At 39.2% G+C, this 18,369-nt stretch overlaps 1 protein-coding gene across 6 annotated transcripts in view; it reads left to right on the top strand.

Annotated features, from left to right (window-relative positions):
- Csnk1g1 (casein kinase 1 gamma 1) overlaps window positions 1–18,369 on the top strand; it is a 137,017-nt gene that overhangs the window by 5,416 nt on the left and 113,232 nt on the right. Inside the window, exon 2 of one of the 6 annotated variants that reach the window (XM_032910595.1) lies at window positions 5,538–5,602. The exons of the other annotated variants lie outside the window; for them this stretch is intronic. The gene's annotated coding sequence lies outside the window, so the exon portion shown is untranslated. The remainder of the gene's footprint in view (window positions 1–5,537; window positions 5,603–18,369) is intronic. 6 annotated transcript variants of the gene reach the window in all.

The raw sequence follows: 18,369 nt of genomic DNA on the forward strand, positions 1-18,369 counted from the left end.
AGCTGTTGCCCTTTTCACCAAAGAGGATTTGGTATGGTTTCTCTCTTAGTGCTTGGGCGTGCTTAGTGCTTACCACAGTTTGATGTCTCCATCAAAATGGGGCATAATTCTTCTAGGAAACATACTATTAGATCTGTGTTCATTTCTGCCCCCCCCATGACTCCTTATTCTAGTTAAAGGACTTCTGGGCCTCTCAATGAAAGTATCATAGATGACGTACATCTCTCTGAATAAATTTTGAAATACTTCTGATCGCCAATGAGGAAGGGTATGTGTGTATGTACACAATGCACACTTGAATGTCTATAATAATCAGATTTCATTTCAGATTCCTAAGTCACTAACAACTACAGTTTCTTTCAGCTTTCCAGTTGAGTTTTTTTGTCTATTTCCTAGGGGTCGTTCTAATGTAAGATGCCAGTGAACAGAAGACTGATGAGTGGCGGGGAAATGGAGGGGGTATTTTTGTTTTTAGTTTTCTAGAACTTCTCTAAAGTGGTACCATATACTTTGTGTGGCGTGTATGCCTTGCTGTGTTTTTCTTGTGTGTGTGCCCAGTTCCTTTTTACTGCTAATTTTTAAATTTAGACTTACAAAATTATCGAACAGATAATGTAGAGAATTCTATGGATGTCTCTTTTCTTTAATAGTTTCACCTCATATTTTACATTAGTGCTCTGCATTTCTTACAATTAATGAATCAGCATGAGGGTGTATGGTTAACCACAGTTCATAATTATCTTTAAGATAGTTTTTGCCTTGCTTGATTTTGAAGGCTTTTAGAAATACCTACCATTTTAGTTTCTTTCCTCCACCCCTTTTGTGAGACAAGGTCTAACTCTGTATCCCTGGCTGGGTTGGAACTCATGTTATGGACCAGGCTGGCCTTGAACTCACAGATTTGCCTTCCTCTGCCTCTTGAGTACTGGGACCCCTGGGCAACACCATACAATTTGGGGTCTTTTTTTTTTCTTCCTTTTTTTTTTTCTTTCTTTTTTTTTTTTGGAGACAGACTTTCATGTAGTATAGGCTGGCCTTGAACAACTGATCTTGCCTCCATTTCTCAAGTGCTGGGGTATAGATGTGTGCTCACATATGGAGGCCAGAGCTCAATGTTGTCTGTCATCAATTATTCTCCATTTATTTTAATTAATTAGTTTTATGTGCATGGGTATTTTGCCTTCATGTGTATCTGCAAACTTGTGTATGCTTGGTGTCCTCGGAGTCCAGAAGAGACTGTCACACTCCCTGGAATTTTAGCTGGTTGTGAACTGCCATGTGGGTGCTAGGAGTCAAACCAGATCATCTGGAAGGTCAACCAGGGCTTTTAACTACTAAGCCATCTCTCCCACCTTTCCACTTAATTTTTGAGACAGGATCTCTCACTGTATGGAGGACTTACCTGGCTGTCAGGTGCTTGGCAGCCCAGAGAGCTTCAGGATCTTGTTTTTCCTTCACTGTGTTGGGATTATACATGTGAACGTCCATGCCTGGGCTGCTCTGTTTTGTTTGAGACAGGTTCTCATTTTGTAGCTCCAGATGCCTGGAACTCAGAGGTCCGCCTGCCTTTGTTGCCCTAGTGTTAGAATTAAAGGCACACACCACCAAATTGGCTTTTCTCCAGCTCGGGGGCTGGAGAAATGTCTCAGTGGTTAGGAGCACTGACTTGACTATTCCAGAGGTTTTGAGTTCAAATCCCAGCAACCACGTGGTGCCTCACAATCATCTGTAGTGAGATCTGATACCTTCTTCTGGTCTGTTTGAAGACAGATACAGTGTACTTATATACATAACATAAATAAATCTTTAAAAAAAAAGTCAAATCTTCATGCACTTTACCAATAAGCCATCTCCCCAGTTCCTGTTCTTTTGTTTTATTTTATAATATGTATTTTGATACAAATCCTTTATCATACTTTTTCAACTTTTTTTGTCTTGCTCATCTCTGAGTTTGAGGCCAGACTGGTTTACATAGCAAGTTCCAGGCCAGCCAGGGCTAAATAGAGACTGTCTGAAAACACAACAGCAGTGAAAATGTTAGAGTGTATGCTTGGGAGCCCATGCTATAGTGCTTATGTGGAGGTCAGAGGACATCTTGTGGGAGTCAATTCTTCCCTTCCACTGTGTTCAATCTGAGGGAGAAATTTAGATCATTAAACTTGACAGCAAGTGTCCTCACCCACTGAGCCATCTTGCTGGCCCGTTTTTAAATTGTATATTTTATTTTATTTTATTTTGCTTGGGGCTGAAGAGATGATTTATAAGTTAAGAGCTTTTGCTGTTTTTAACAGGTGACCTGAGTTTGGTATTCCACACCCACATAGCAGCTCACAACTGGCCATAATTCCAGTTCCAGGGTGTATCTATGCTCTCCTCTGCCCTCTGGAGACACTGCATACACATGGTGCCCTCTCACACATGTACACACACACACACACACACACACACACACACACACACACACACACACACACACATGAAAAAGAAAACTCTGTGTGTGTGCGTGTGTGTGTGTGCATGTGTACATGTGTGAGAGGACACCTGTGTATAGTTGGTTCTCTTATCCCACCTCTGCTTGTGTGACCAAAATAGAGCTCATGTTATCTAGCTTGTGTGGTAAGTAAGGCTCTTACCCACAGGTAAAGGTATCAACTGAGCCATTTTGCTAGCCTATTTTTAATTTTAAAAGAGATTATTTTTTCTGTGTAAGTGTTTTGTCTGAATGTATTTTTTGTGGATCATGTTCCTGCAGTACCTGTGAGTCTCAGTAAGGCATCTCCTTGGTCTGGGGTTTTAGATGCGTGTGAGCTGCTATGCGGTGCTGGGAACTGAGCCCAGGTATTTTGGAAGGGCAGCAAGTGCTCATAACCAGTGGCCTTTTCTCCACTCTTCTCCCCAATTTTAATGTGTATAAAGTCTAATTAGTCATTTTCCCTCCATGGATAATACTGTGGGTATTAAATCTTTGAAGTTATTACTGAGCCCAAGATTTTCTCCTGTACTAATTTTGACATATCATTTTGCTGTTTATTGTTAGGTCTCTGATCATTTTCGAGCTAACCTTTGTGAAAGGTATAAGAACTATGTGTTATTCTTATTTTGACCTGTGGATACTCTTTTCTTTGGGTCTTTATTTGTTGTTAGTGTTGGGCGTTGTAGTCTGGGCCTTGGGTTTGATAGATTACACATCTTGCCTGAGTCAAATAGCTAGATTCTAAAAGCAGTAGAATGATGTCCTAAGACAGTTCTCTCATAGCCTAAATGTTAATTGCTAAGCAGATATTCTTGTAGTTGGATTTATAACTGTTCTGCCCTCCTATACAACACCTTGTTTTCCAAAACATCAGAATCTTAGTCGGTATCACAATATCTAAATTTTTTTTTCTTTTTTCCTTTTTTTCGGAGCTGGGGACCGAACCCAGGGCCTTGCACTTGCTAGGCAAGCGCTCTACTTCTGAGTTAAATCCCCAACCCCTAAATATTTTGCTTATTTATGATACAAACACAAAAATACTATTCTAGCTTCATATTTAGTGGGGTCTCTTGTCCTCAATCCCTTCTCTCTCGCTTTTTTTATTTTTATTTTTAAAGATAGGGTTTCTCTATGTGGCCCTGGCCTTCCTGGAACTTGCTCTGTAAAAGGCTGGTCTTCAGCTCAGAGACCCACCTGCCTCAGTCTCCTGAGTTCTGGGGTTAAAGGTGTGTGCCACCACTGCCAGGCATCTCACCCTACCTTCCTTTTTGAGACATAGTTTCATCTGTATGAAAGCCCCTAGGTTCTCCAGAGATGGATGCTGTCTAAATCAGTCACTATGTAAGCTCACACTATGAAACCCATCTGATTAATGTTTCTGTTTCATAAGTTTCAAACATTATGAAATTGAGCCATGAAGTGTTGCTGCACAGGCCTAAAGACTTGAGCTTAGTGATCTCAGTAAAGGTAGAAGGAGAAAACTCAATGAGTTGTCCTCTGACTTCTATACACATGCCAGGAACCATGCCCAACTCCATACTCATTATACATGTGTGTAATAAATAAAATTTAAAAACAGAAAAGATTTTGAAATTAGAAGGCTAAAAGAAAGCATGGAGGAAGTCAAGTAAGACACATTCATTTCCCAGATGTGACACTTAAGTGCAGGAAAGCTAAATCATTTGCTTAGGTTATATAGCTAGTTAATGAATAGGACAGAATTTCAGGCCTCCTGAATTTCAGTGTAGTCCTATTGTTGTTATAACTAAATTTTGAAAGAAATTAGGGAAGCTATAAAAGACATATGTTTTCAGGAAATATAAGTAGGCCATTTTACTATTGTAGGGCAAGAGAGATAACTCATTAGTTAAGACCACTTCAAAATCTTGTTGAGAACCCAGGTTTTTAGTTCCACTATCCACACAGTTTATATCTTTCTATAACTGTAATTATAAGGGATTTGACACCCTCTTCTGACCTTTGAAGGCACAAGGTTCACAAACTCACACACATTTTTTTAAAAAACATCTTAAACTATTGTAGCATTTTTCTTTCTCTTCCTCTCATCTTTTGTTTTTGTTTCTGTTTTTTGTTTTTTTTTCTTCTTTTTTTTTTTTTTTTTTTTTTTTTGGTTCTTTTTTTCGGAGCTGGGTTTTTTTTTTGACCGAACCCAGGGCCTTGCGCTTCCTAGGTAAGCGCTCTACCGCTGAGCTAAATCCCCCGCCCCTTTTTTTTTTTTTTTTTTGGATATAGGGTCTCACTCTGTATCTGTACACCAGACTGGCCTTGAAGTCACTAAGATCTGCCTGCCTCTGCCTCCCCAGTGCTGGAATTATAAACCTGTAACATTAGCTTTAGTTTCTAGTAAATTCATTATGTTTGATATTCAGGTAGAAATCAGCAAGTGCAAAAATAATAGTGAGGTTATCATATCCTGTACTTAGTGAACAGGCATTTCACTGTATTAAAATGAACCTTAATTTTCTTTTTGCACAATGGGGATAATCTGTTAATATTTAATGGTATAAAGCAGCAGCTGAATTTTGTTTTCATGTGGTAGTGTGTTTTATAAAACTAGAGTGGAGTGTTATGTAAAAATTTAAAGTACAGAGTAATATGCATCTGGTGAATTCAGGGCTTGAGAGATGCACATCTGTTGAGAAAACAAATCATACAACTGTTCAGAGCTCTAGCATCTTTAAATGTGTGTGCTTTCATTCTTTAATCGTTTCTGAAACAGTCTTTAATGGATTTAGAAAAGCTGTTTGCTCTAAGGAAGCAACTTGTGAAGTCATTTGGAAGCCTTTTAATTATTTTATTATTCATATCATTGTGGTATATTAATATTTTTTCTCCTGCTTGTCTATTGGGGAAGGAAGGAGCTAACTGACTCAAAGAAAATGAGTTTGTTGCATAACTATATTTTAAAAGGTGAGAATGTAGTTTCTTGAATTAAATATACTAGAAATATTTTAAAACTCTGAATTCCAAATTGAATCAATACTCAATGGAGAACTAATGTCAGAGTTGCTACCACATATGCATCACTATCCTTGTATTATAGGGATACAAAAATGAAGATATGGTGTGTACTTTTATTAATCAAGTTGAAGAAACAAGACTTCAAAGGTAGAGTAACAGTTAAGTGCAAACTTGATTTAATCTCTGAGTACTGCAGGAATATAAAGGAAAGAAAAATCCAGTAGTCATAATTCGCTCATTAATTTACCTGGGGAAGCTTATTCATCTGGGGGAAAAATATGTTCATTCACTCATTGGAGACAGAATCTTTGTATTCATGTTTTCTCTGTGGCTTATGTTGATCTCAAACTCAAACATTTTCTGCTTTAGTCTCCCTAATGTGGGAACTACAGATGTGCATCAAAGGATATAGATGTTAAAAACCTATTCAGGGTCTGGTGAGCTAGCTTTGAGGGTAAAAGTCCTTGCTGTATAGGACTCAGAACCTGTATAAGATGGAGGGAGAAGCCCAACTTCACAAAGCTGTTCTCTGTCTTCCAGAGAGAGAAGGGGGGCGGGGGGAGGGAGAGATCGCTTGCGTCAGTAACCAGATATTTAAAAAAACAAGCCTTTTCAGGTGTTTGCACTGGGTAAGCAGTATTGAAAACCATATGCTTAGATGATGGCTATTTTTAATTAATTAATTGTATTTAATTCATTAACTAATTAATTAGTTTTTCCAAGACAAGGTTTTTCTGTGTAGCTTTGGCTGTCCTGAAACTTGCTCTGTAGACCAGACTGGCCTTGAACTCACAGAGTGCTGAGATTAAAGCTATGTGCCAACTACCATCTGGCTAGATGGTTATGATTTGATTTGGTAAGAAAACAGACTAGAAGAGGGTTAATAGGGCACATTCCAAGACTTATTTGGTGAAAACCATAACAACAACAACAAAATAAAACTGTAATATAAGGAGAAGTAAATATAAGGTGACAGACTAGAATCTGCGTTGGGCGTGTATGTGTAGTTCAAGACAGTTTCTGTGTGTGTAACCCTGGCCATCTTAGAACTCTCTCTGTAGATAGTCGCCCACAAACTCACAGAGATTCACCTGCCTCTCTCTCCCAAATGCTGGGATTAAGGTTGTATATCACCACAGCTCATCTAGAGTCTTGTTTTTTGTTTTTTGTTTTTTTTAAAGATTTTATTTTATTTATATGAGTACACTGTAGCTGTCTTCAGACACACCAGAAGAGGGCATCAGATCCCATTACAGATGGATGTGAACCACCATGTGGTTGCTGGGAATTGAACTCAAGCTGGCTTCAAACTCACAAGAGACCACTGACACTGGTGGAATTAAAGGTGTGCACCACTATCCTCTGTCCTTTCTTGACTAGCAGCATCAGCATCAGCTGGAAATTTTTATTTATTTATTTATTTATTTATTTTTTTTGGAGCTGGGGACCGAACCCAGGGAAGGCAAGCGCTCTACCACTGAGCCAAATCCCCAACCCATGGAAATTTCTTATAAATATAAATTCTTTTGGGGGGCAAATACATAAAAAAATTTTATCACATTTATGTTGTGTGCATGTGCGTGCGCGCGCGCGTGTGTGTGTGTGTGTATGTGTATGTGTGTATGTGTGCGTGCGTGCACATGTACAGGCACACTTTTGCATGTGCATATCTCACAATGTGTATGAGGTCAGAGTACAGCTTGGGGGAGTTATTTCTTTCCTAAGCCATTCTTCTGCCCAAGGCAGAAGTAGATAATGAGCACTAGGTTCCAAACCAGTTTGTTTTGCATGAATGTATTTGCAAAAGCCAAGGTGGTCCTGGTCCTTTTCTTTTTTCTTGTTTTCAAGACACAGTCTACGGTATCCCCAGGTTATATAGTTGGGGGGTTTGGGATGATTTTTGAACTCATGATCATCTGGGTTTTTTTTCCCCTCAAAGATAGTAGGCAGACCCTGGTAACCTTGAACTTTTCTTCTACCTTTGGCTATTGAGTGGTAATTGTCTCATTTCCTTCTTGTGATTTCTTCTTGGAATTGTTAGTCATGAATGTGAACTCATGTGCACACATACAAATCAGTACAGTTTATAAAATTTAAAAAGATTAAAGTATTTTGTAAGAGAGGACTTCTATTTAGCTTTCATTTTTTCCTATCTTTTTATAATTTTTGGTTTCTGTCTCTTTTTGCAATTTTTTTTCTACAGTTCTATTTCCTACTCATTTTGCTTCTGTATAGTCCGTCTTCCTAATAGTTATTATATAATATATATACATATATATACATTTATATATATATTATATATATATTACTTCCAAGGTATATTTTAAAGTTATTTATTGTATCTGATTATTGAAGCCTATCTTGAAAATTTTTTCTTAGATACAGAAAAGAAAAAAAATGGAAAAGTCACGGGGCGGGGAGTGGGGTTGTTAGGGGTGGGTTGGAGTGGGAGAGACAGAGAAAGACACACACACATATACATACATACATACAGGTGGGGGGTGGACAGGCAGACAGACAGACAGACACCACTAGGTTTGGATGTTTTGTTTTGGGTTATTCCCATAGTGCTTATTATCCATTAACAGCTCTGCTTAGCTTTCCTGGCTAAAGTAGGAGCTGAGTGTCTACTCTAGACATGTGAGATTCATTAAATGAAACAAGCATTTAATAAAGAATACCCACTTTTTACTGCATTTTATAGAGTTAACAGTTTCCCTTGGTCCTGAAGTTTTAGCCTTCTCTCAGGCAAGGCTGTGCTATGCCTTGAAATTTAGCTTTTTGTTAGGACAGTACTGACAGCATAAATGTCTTTATGTACTCAGCTGTGATTAACCTAAGCTCAGTCCTTGAAACACTGCTTTGCAGTTACCAAGCGTACTTTCAATCCAAGTTGCCACACTTACCAGTACTGATTTCAAGGCCATTGGGATTTGTGTGGAGCAGGTTAGGACAATGAGTTTTTTCTCTTTAGTTAAAAAAAAAATCTTTTTAAGGTTTTTCAAGCATTTTGTAACTTATATTTGAATATTCCTACTAATTTGTGATTGAGAAATGTTGACTTGGGTCAGGAGCTTACCTGTGTTTAGAATTCAGAATCTTTAGTCCTTATTCTTTAACATTCTGTTTCTCTTCATGAGACATTCTTTTCTATTCAACTCTAGATTTCTTGCATTGATTTTCTTTTCATACTGAATTATATAAGGGTATACTGGATTATTCATATTCATCAAATACATTTTTATTTGGAGAGATCCAAATTAGTTTTTTTTTTTTTTTTTTTTTTTTTTTTTTTTTTGAAGCTGGGACCAACCCAGGGCCTTTGTGCTTCCTAGGCAAGCGCTCTACCACTGAGCTAAATCCCCAACCCCCCAAATTAGTTTTTAATACTCAAATGTATTCTTATATTATTAGAATATCCCACTTCTGGATTATCATTCACAAAAATATGCAGATTTTGTTGTACTTTAACTAGAATGACCAGAAGGGGGTTTATGCCTCTACGTGAGGTTATTCTCTGGTGTGCTTTATAAAAAGGGACATAACACGTTGATACTGTAGTCATGGAATAATGAAGTTCCAGTCCTAGAAACAGGGCATCATAGAATTTAATTTTTCATTAACTGTAGCATATATAATATATGGTTTGTTTTTTTTTTTTTTATAAATTCTGAATTTAATGTAACTTAGTTGTAATGTCATGTAATGTCCTGGAACTAGTTCTGTAGATACAGTAGTATTACTTTTGGTATAATGTGTATTTTTCTTATTTTACGTGTGTGTAAAAGCAGTACCTACATGTGTATGCATGTGTGTATGGGTGCCTCTTTATAAATGGGTTGGGGGTGCCCCTATGCATGTGGAGGCCACATGAAGACATCAAGTATCTTCCTCTGTCCCTCTCTACCTTACCACCTAGAGACAAGCTCTCAGTAAACTGGAAGCTTGGTCTTTTGGCAAGGCTGTCTGAGCAGTGAGTTGTGAGGGTCCACCTCTCTCTGCTCTTCAGTGCTGGGCTGCAGGCAAGCACAGTTCATGCCTGGCTCCTTTTAGGAGGGTGTGTAGGATTGGAACTCACATCCTCATGTTTTCTCAGTACACATTCTGTGTTAACTGATCGCCCTAGCCTCACTACTTTTTCCCCATCAAACTCTTGGGTTATTTATTTGAAAATAGGATTTTAATTTAGATAGTAACATTTAACTGTTATAAACAGTAATATTCAACTCGTCAAGACTTTTAAGAATTGTAAGGTGCTACAAAACTAAGAATAGTCCCTACCAAATGACCAGAGTTTTAAAACTTTATAACAAAGTATAAATACTTGCATTTGCATAGAGAAATTTTAACAGTTTGGTATTTGTGAGTTTTTTATTTGTGGGGTTTTGTTATTGTTCTGTTACTGATTTCAGTGCTTTAGGTAGCCTGGTGTTGAACTCTCCATGTGCTGATTCTCCTGCCTCCATCTAGAGATGCAGGTGAAAGCAGAGGCGAGCCTCAGGTGTCTTTCTCAGCAGTCTTCCACCTGTGGTGTTTGTTTTGTTTTAATTATGTTTGTTGGTGTGAGTGTGTGCATGTGACAGCCAGGTGTTGGGTCTCTCTGGAGTTAGAGGTACAGACATTTATGAGCTGACTGATGTGAATGCTGGGAACTGAACTCAAGTCCTCTGCAAGAGTAACGTATTCTTAATCGCTGAGCTATCTCTCTAGCCCCAGTTTATTTCTTATTTGTATTTATATGTGTATTTGTGTGTGTGCACATATGCTTTCAGAGGCCAGAAGAGGATGTTGGATCCCCTGCAGGAGGTGGTACAGGCAGTTGTAAGCTGCTCAGTGTGGGTGCTGGGAACTGAACTGGGCTCCTATACAAAATGAGTGTGAATGCTTTTCTTAATTTACCTGAGTTAATTAAACAGAATCTCAATGTGTTTAGTCTTGGCTGGCCTGGTACTCAGAGATCTATCTGCCTCCCCTTCCTAAATGCTGGGATTAAAGGTGTGCACCACCAAGGCTGGCATTCCTTAATTTTTTTAGACTTACTTGATCTTATATGTATGAATGTTTTATCTGCATGTATGTATGTGTATCATATGTGTACCTGGTGCCCAGGAAGGTTAGAAGAGGTAGTCAGAACCCCTAGAAATAAAAGTCATGAGCCACCAAGTGAGTGCTGGAAATTGAAGCTGGGTCCTCTGGAAGAGCAGGTATTGCTTTTAATGCCCCGGTGATCTCTTTAGCCTCAAAGGTTTGTTTGTTCATTTGAGACAGGGTCTTACTATACAGCCCTGTTGTTCTAGGACTCACTTTGTACAGCAAGTTGGCATTGAACTCAAATAAACCCACCTGCCTCTGCCTCCATATGCTGGGCTTAAAAGTGTGAGCTACCACATCCAGATAGTTTTAATTTCTTGTCTGTTTGTGGTATTGTATACATGAGTGCAGATGTCCTTGTAGCCCAGAGATGTCACATTCCCTACAGATGGAATCACAGGCCTCTGTCAGCTGTGCGATGTGGGTGTTGATAACTGAACTCAGGTTCTCTGTTTTTAACTGATGAGCCATCATTCCCCTCTCTCACCTTTGTTTTTTAGAGTCTCAGTCTGTGTCTCTCTCTCTCTCTCTCTCTCTCTCTCTCTCTCTCTCTCTCTCTCTCTCTCTCTCAACTTATCACTTCAGTTAGCTAGGTTTACTATCCAGCCAGCCCTAATGATTTATCTGCCTCTGCCTCCCCAGCACTTGATTTATAGTTGTGTGCCATCATGCCTGGCTTTTTACTTGAGTGCCTGAGATTAACTCAGGTCCTTGTGCTTCTTTACTTAGACTTTTTACACTGAACCATGTCCATAGCCTCCATCGTACTATAATTCTTTAATCCAGGAATTTGGCTGAGGGTCATGGGACTCTCCTGGGTATATTGGATGCTTCTGCTGAGTAGCTAAATTGAGAGCAAACTTATGAGAGTGGGATTGGTTTTAAATAATGTTTCCCAAAGCAATGCTAAAATATAAATAAAACTTTGGGTTTTATTTGCTCTGTTTGTTTGTGGTGGTCCAGTCTTTTTTCCCCTCCTAAGTTTCATTGCTGTAAGAAACACCACCTATTTTACTCTCTCTTTCTCTCTCTCTCTCTCTCTCTCTCTCTCTGTGTGTGTGTGTGTGTGTGTAGGTGTAGATACTGACACATGTATATTACAGTATTCATATGTAGGTTAGAAGACAACTTTTTTTATATTATTTATTTAATGTATATGTGTACACTGTAGCTGTCTTCAGACACCAGAAGAGGGCATCAGATCCCATTGTGAACCATCATGTGGTTGCTGGGAATTGAACTCAGGACCTCTGGAAGAGCAGTCGGTGCTCTTAACCACTGAGCCATCTCTCCAGCCCCAGAAGACAACTTCTGAAAGTTACTTCTTTCCTTCCATCTTTTTGTGGGTTCCAGTGGTTGAACTCTGATAGTCAGGTTTGTGTGGCAAGCACCTTTATCTAGTAAGTGGTCTTGCTAGCTTCTACTTAGGCATTTTGTTTATTTACTCAGTGCTTTTAAGATTTTGAAATATAACTGGTACTCTGCTGCTGTTCTTATCATACTGCTGTTTTAATTTTTGCAGATTTACATAGCCCTGACTGGTCTAGAGCTCACTGTGTTGCTGTACTGGGGATGAATCCAGTGCTTCATGCATACTACAGAAGCACTCTACCAATAGAGCTAAGGTCCTAACCCCCTTATTACTATCATTAGTATTGCATGTAGACTCAAAAGTCATGTTGAGGCTTTGGCAAATTCAGTATGGAGTCATACAGGATAGTTGTGTTCACTGTTGAAAATTGAAGCTGTCTTCAAGGTTGTCATTTAATGTGAATACACAAGTAGCAGCTCCTTCAGCTCTCTGTGTGGATCCAAAGAGAGGTCTCTTACTAGTATAGATATTTTGTATCTAACTGATTTAATAATCTCTGCCTTTTTAAAAAAGATTTATTATATATGAGTACACTGTAGTTCTTCAGACATACTAAAAGAAGGCATCAGATCCTATTACAGATGGTTGTGAGCCACCATGTGGTTGCTGGAATTTGAACTCAGGACCCTGGAAGAACAGTGAGTGCTCTTAACCACTAAGCCATCTCTCCAGCCCACTCTGCCTTTTCACATGCTGCCTTAAAGCTGTTTTACAGAAAGAACAAGGATAAGGTGGATAGGCCCACATCTCTGATTAGATTTGTTCTTCTTCTGTGGTCATTCTTATTTTACCAGTAAGGAAATTGAGGCATATATGTTCTGATGTTCCTATTTCTCTGGATTTGCTTCCTGTTGCTTTACTATTTAACCACATTGTGAATCAGCATTTTTCCCCTACCTTGCTTGATCTTGTGAAACCATTATTATTTCTCTCTAAGATATGTTGAAATAATAGTCATTTACTTGTTAATGATTTCAGCCCACTTCCTTTTATTAGCACATTATAATATTGGGATTGAATTGATTTAGGTCATAAAAATATATTTGAGTAATTTTTGATAGGCCATGAAGAGTGAGATGTATGTAGCTTTAAAATGAAAACTGTTGGGCTGGAGAGATGGCTCAGTGGTTAAGAGCACTGACTGCTCTTCCAGAGATCCTGAGTTCAATTCCTAGCAACCACATGGTGGCTCACAACCATCTGTAATGGGATCTTCTGGTGCATCTGAAAACAGCTATAGTGTACTCATATACATAAATTTAAAAAACTGTCATATGATACACTTTACAGTGATTGTTTTCTTCCTTCCTTTCATTCTTCCTTCTTTCCTTTCTTTCTTTTGGTTTTTCTTTTCTTTCTTTTTTTTTTTCAAGACAGAATTGCTCTGTGTAACCCTTTCTGTCTTGGAACTCACTCTTTAGACCAGGCTGGCCTTGAACTCAGAGATCTGCCTGCCTCTGTCCTCTTAAGTACTAGGATTAAAGGTATACACTACCACCATCCAGTATGTACAAAGCTGTATTTTCAAAATGGCATATTGAGAAGTTGAGGGATCTTAGAAAGGGATGGCAAATACCAGAAAGTAACGCTTCATGGTAGCTATTAGGTAAATTAGGAAATATCTTAGAAATGAATTTTGAAAATAATGAAACCAGAAAAGAGTTAGAAGATGGGAGTATAGAAGAGCGTAATACAAAGTTTCTGCCATAGTGCAGTCTAACACGTATTGTGTTAAGAAGAGGTACAGTTGGGGTTGGGGATTTAGCTCAGTGGTAGAGCGCTTGCCTAGCAAACGCAAGGCCCTGGGTTCGGTCCCCAGCTCCAGAAAAAAAAAAACAAAAAAAAAAACAAAAGAAGAGGTACAGTTTATTTCCAGTAATATGGAAAAATCTTACAATGTAATGGTAGTCTTCCTTATATTGGTACACTTCTGTAATCCGAGCATCTGGGAGGTGAAGGTGGGATGACTCAGTATGAGACCAACGCTTTTGTTTTTTAAAGGGGGCTGGAGTAATGGCTCAGTGGTTAACAACACTTATCTGCTCTTGCAGAGGACTCAGACTCAGTTCCTAGTACCACATGTTGATTCACAATCATCTGTAACTCCAGTTCCAGGCGGTTTTATACCCTCTTTCTGACCTCTATAGGCACCAGACATACTCATAGCTTACATCCATACAGGTAGATTGTCTTAGTTAGGGTTTCCATTGCTGTAAAGAGACACCATGAACAAGGCAACTCTTATAAGGGACATTTAATTGGGGCTGGCTTACAGGTTCTGAGGTTCAGTTCATTTTCATGGCAAGAAGCATGGCAGAGCCCAGGCAGACATGGTGCTGGAGGAGTTTGGAGTTCAACCTTTTTAACCAAAGGAAACAGGAGACTAGCTTGCATGCAGCTAGGAGGAGGGTCTTAAAGCCTACCCCCACAATGACACACTTCCTCCAACAAGGCCACACTTCCCAATAGTTTTAGTCCCTATGGACCAAGAATATTTAAACCACCTCATAGACACAACACGAGTACACATTTTTAAAAATCCATTTTTAAAAGGGCAAAAGAGTACTCAAATAACTGGTCAGGCACCAAGCACCTACTGCCTTAGGGCATCTCCTGGTTCCAAATGAATCTTACATTTTTTTTCTTTTTTTTTTTTTTTTTTTTCGGAGCTGGGGACCGAACCCAGGGCCTTGTTTTTGCTAGGCAAGCGCTCTACCACTGAGCCAAATCCCCAACCCCTGAATCTTACATTTTTAAGAGATGTAAGTGGGGGACAAGTGTGGAGGTGAATGCCTAGAAGTAGGGAGGCTGAACCAGGAGGATTAGGAGATCAGAGACAGTCTGGGCTACTAAATGAGTTTGAAGTAAGCTGACTAGCAAGACTATTGTATGGAGAGAGATATGCATAGAACTCACAAGTCAACAAAAAGGAGCCGTAATAATAGATTGAGAAACACCAGAGGCTGACCTGCCTAAAATTAAAACCACTCCCAAAGTGTCTACGCTTGCTGCAAAAAACACGAGAAGAAAATTAGCCTAGCCATGAAAAATGTTCAAAGGACTTTTGCCTTTCAACCTCAACTTTGACTAGAGGAAGAAAGAAGTTTGCCCTGAGCATTTGTAATTGGAAATGCTCTGCTCAAGATTTAGGACACTATTTGGTGCTGAAAAAAATCCTAGACTAAGATTTGTTTCAAGTGAATAAATCTTGGTATTGTTTCTAGGGAAAGAGAGAAGTAAATCCCAGTTCTTGATGTAATAGGTCTATAGAGTTCCTGGACAACCAGGGCTGCAAAGAAAAACCCTGTCTTGAAACAAAACAAAACAAGGAATGTAGTTAGCATGTGCAAGGCCCTGGCTTTTGTACTCATCACCATAAAAAAGGAGCAAGCAAATCAAAATACTGTGATACAGGTCAGTGGTTCTTGGGCATGCACATGGTCATGTTTTGTCAATATTCTTTGGAGAGCTTAAAAGAATATATTTTTCAGTTCCTGAGAGCAGTGATAATTAAGAGGAACAGGGCCATAGAAGCAGAGGACTTTCTCTGTTTTTCTCCTAATTTAATGTTAGCATACAAAGCCCTATGCGCTTGAAATGAAAGCACATGCTACCTTTAATTAGATGTAATTCTAGTTCTCTGATCAGACTTGCCTAGTTGACTCTTAAGTATGTAGTGTGCATCAGAACCCCTTAGAGAGTTTATCATAGTTGTACTTTTAAGATTTTCCAATTGAACTCTTCTTGCATGGGATCCCAAAATGTTCATTTTAAACAAATTAACCAGAAGATGCTCATGCTCTTGGCCACTAGACCATGGTTTGAGAGTCTGTGTATTAGAGACTACACTCTCTTGACCACATCTCCTTGTAATTGCTAATTCTTTTTTCTGCAGTCTTCCCCTATCCTTTTTTGAGACATTGCCATGTAGATCAAACAGGACTCAAACTTACAGATATCTGCCTGTATCTGCCTCTTGAGTGCTGGGATTAAAAGTGTACATCACCACACCTTTAAATTTTGATATTTATTCTGCTGTGTAGCACTGGAAGAATTGGCACTCACTATGTAGCTCAAATTGACCTGAAATTTGTGGGCAAGTCTCCTGCCTCTGGGATTACAAGCTGCTGCTGCTGCTGCTGCTGCTGCTGCTGCTGCTGCTTGCTGCTGCTGCTGCTGCTGCTGCTGCTTCTTCTTCTTCTTCTTCTTCTTCTTCTTTTCTCTCTCTCTCCTTCTCTCTCTCTCTCTCTCTCTCTCTCTCTCTCTCTCTCTCTCTCTCTCTCTGTGTGTGTGTGTGTGTGTATGTGTGACAGACAGACACATGCAGAGAGTCAGAGTTTTGTAGCTCTGGCTGTCCTGGAACTCACTGTGTATACAGACCAGGCTAGCTTTGAACTCCCAAAGATTCACATGGTTCTGCCTCTAGAGGGCTGGGATTAAAGGTGTATACTACCACACCCAACATTTTCCTTTTCTTTTCTTTTGTTTAACTTCATGTAGTTTTTGATACAAAATCTCACTTTGTAGTCTAGACTGACCTGGAAATCCAAGATCAACCTGTCTCTGTCTCCTAAATGCTGTGGTTAAAGCCGTCTTTCCTTAACTTTTCCCCATTCCTCTTCTTGGCTTTGGTCTTACCATGGTATTAAAAATCTCTTATCTGTAGTTATTTATTATGTCCCTGTCTTAGTTAGGGTTTTACTTCTGTGAAAAGATACTATGACCAAAGCAGCTCTTCAAAGGACAACATTTAATTGGGGCTGGCTTACAGGTTCAGAGGTTCAGTCCAGTATCACCAAGGTGGGAACATAGCAGAGTGCAAGCAGGCATGGTGCAGGAGGTGCTGAGAGTTCTATGTCTTCATCTGAAGGCCAATAGGAGAAGACTGCCTTCCAGGCAGCCAGGAGGAGTGTCTTAAAGCCCACACCCACAGTGACGTACTTCCTCCAACAAGGTCACAGTTAATAGTGCCACTCTCTGGGCCAAGCAAATACAGTCCACCACACTCCCCAAATAACCGTGTTATGCTAGGCATCATCAGTAAGCCTTTAGGATGGCTGCTATCTAAAAAATACATATAGAAAGAAGTTAGTAAGTCTTGGTGAGAATGTCAAGAATTTAGAAGTCTTTTTCAATTATTTGGTTAGCAGATAAAGAAATGGGATTCACTATTAAAGCTTTATACACAAATATCATTATACTTCGGTTTTATTCTCCAACTGTCCTTCCCTCTCTTTCCCCTTTTCCTCTACTGCCAGCCCCCATAGCTCTCCCCTTTTCTTTTATTGAATATGTTGCATTAACCTCTTGATCTCCTCCCCCCACCTGCCTGTAGATTTTTTCTTTCATAGTCCCTTCTACTTTCATGTCCTACATATACAGAATTTAAATCTAGATCCCACATGTAGGAAGAAAACCACACCATCTATATCCTTTTGATTCTGGTTTATTTCGCTTACCATAAAAATCTCCAGTTCTGGGCTGCAGAGATGGCTCAGAGGTTAAGAGCACTGACTGCTCTTGCAGAGGTCCTGAGTTCAATCCCAGCAACCACATGGTGGTTCACAACCATCTGTAATGGGGTCTGATGCCCTCCTTCTGGTGTGTCTGAAGACAGCTACAATGTACTCATATAAATAAATAATTCTTTAAAAAAAAATCTCCAGTTCTATCCATTTTCTTTTAAATGTCATAATTTCGACTTCTCTTTACTGCCGAATAAAATCCTGTTGTATGTATACACCAAATTTTCTTTATCCATTTGTATGTTGATAGACATCTAATCTGGTTCTGTATCTCAATTTACTGTGACTAGTACAGCAGTGAGCACAAATGTTCAAGTATCTCTGGAATATGCTCACGTAGAGTCCTTTGGATATTTACCCAGGATGTGTGTAGCTGGATCATACAGTACTATATATGGTAGGGTGTTTCTTGTTGTGTTTGGTTTTTTTCCTGGTGATGGTGGATGTTTTTGAGACAAACTTTTCATAGCTTAAGTTAGTCTCAAAAACTCACTGTGTAACTGAAGTTGACCTTGAACTCTTGAACTTCCTGCTTCTACTTCTAGGTGCTAAGATCACAGGTATGCATCACCACACATGATATTTGTAGTTCTAGGGATCCAGTCAGAGCCTTGTTTATCCAGGCAAGCACTCAGTCAACTAGCTCCATCCCTAGTGTGGTTATGGATGTTTTCCAGTTTGTTCTATTCATACTCATCTTTATTATTGTTTGTATTATTATTAATTATGATATGTAGCCCAGACTAATCTCCTTGGTCCTCCAAATGCTGAGCAGACACTGTTCCTGGACATGCAAAAAATTTTTTTCTAATTAATTTTTTTACAGTTAAATGCAGGGTATGTGTGTGTATGTGTGTGTGTGTGTGTGTGTGTGTGTGTGTGTGTGTGTGTGTGTGTATGTGTGTGTGTGTATTCCCTCACATGCA

The sequence above is a fragment of the Rattus rattus genome, chromosome 8, assembly GCF_011064425.1.
Source record: "Rattus rattus isolate New Zealand chromosome 8, Rrattus_CSIRO_v1, whole genome shotgun sequence".
NCBI lineage: Eukaryota > Metazoa > Chordata > Mammalia > Rodentia > Muridae > Rattus > Rattus rattus.